The sequence below is a fragment of the Bison bison genome, unplaced genomic scaffold (genome assembly GCF_000754665.1).
Source record: "Bison bison bison isolate TAMUID 2011002044 unplaced genomic scaffold, Bison_UMD1.0 scf7180017864459, whole genome shotgun sequence".
NCBI classification, from domain to species: Eukaryota; Metazoa; Chordata; class Mammalia; order Artiodactyla; family Bovidae; genus Bison; species Bison bison.
Window position 1 is genome coordinate 4,398,773 of NW_011495021.1, and position 315 is coordinate 4,399,087.

Consider the following 315-nt stretch of genomic DNA (forward strand, 5'->3'; position numbering starts at 1 on the left):
TTTCTTTTTTCCTCTCTGATTCATTTATTTCTACCATTCTATCTTCTAATTCACTAATCATATCTTCTGCCTCTGTTATTCTACTATTTGTTGCCTCCAGAGTGTTTTTGATCTCATTTATTGCATTATTCATTATATATTGACTCTTTTTTATTTCTTCTAGGTCCTTGTTAAACCTTTCTTGCATCTTCTCAATCCTTGTCTCCAGGCTATTTATCTATTTATCTGTGATTCCATTTTGATTTCAAGATTTTGGATCAATTTCACTGTCATTATTTGGAATTCTTTATCAGGTAGATTCCCTATCTCTTCCTT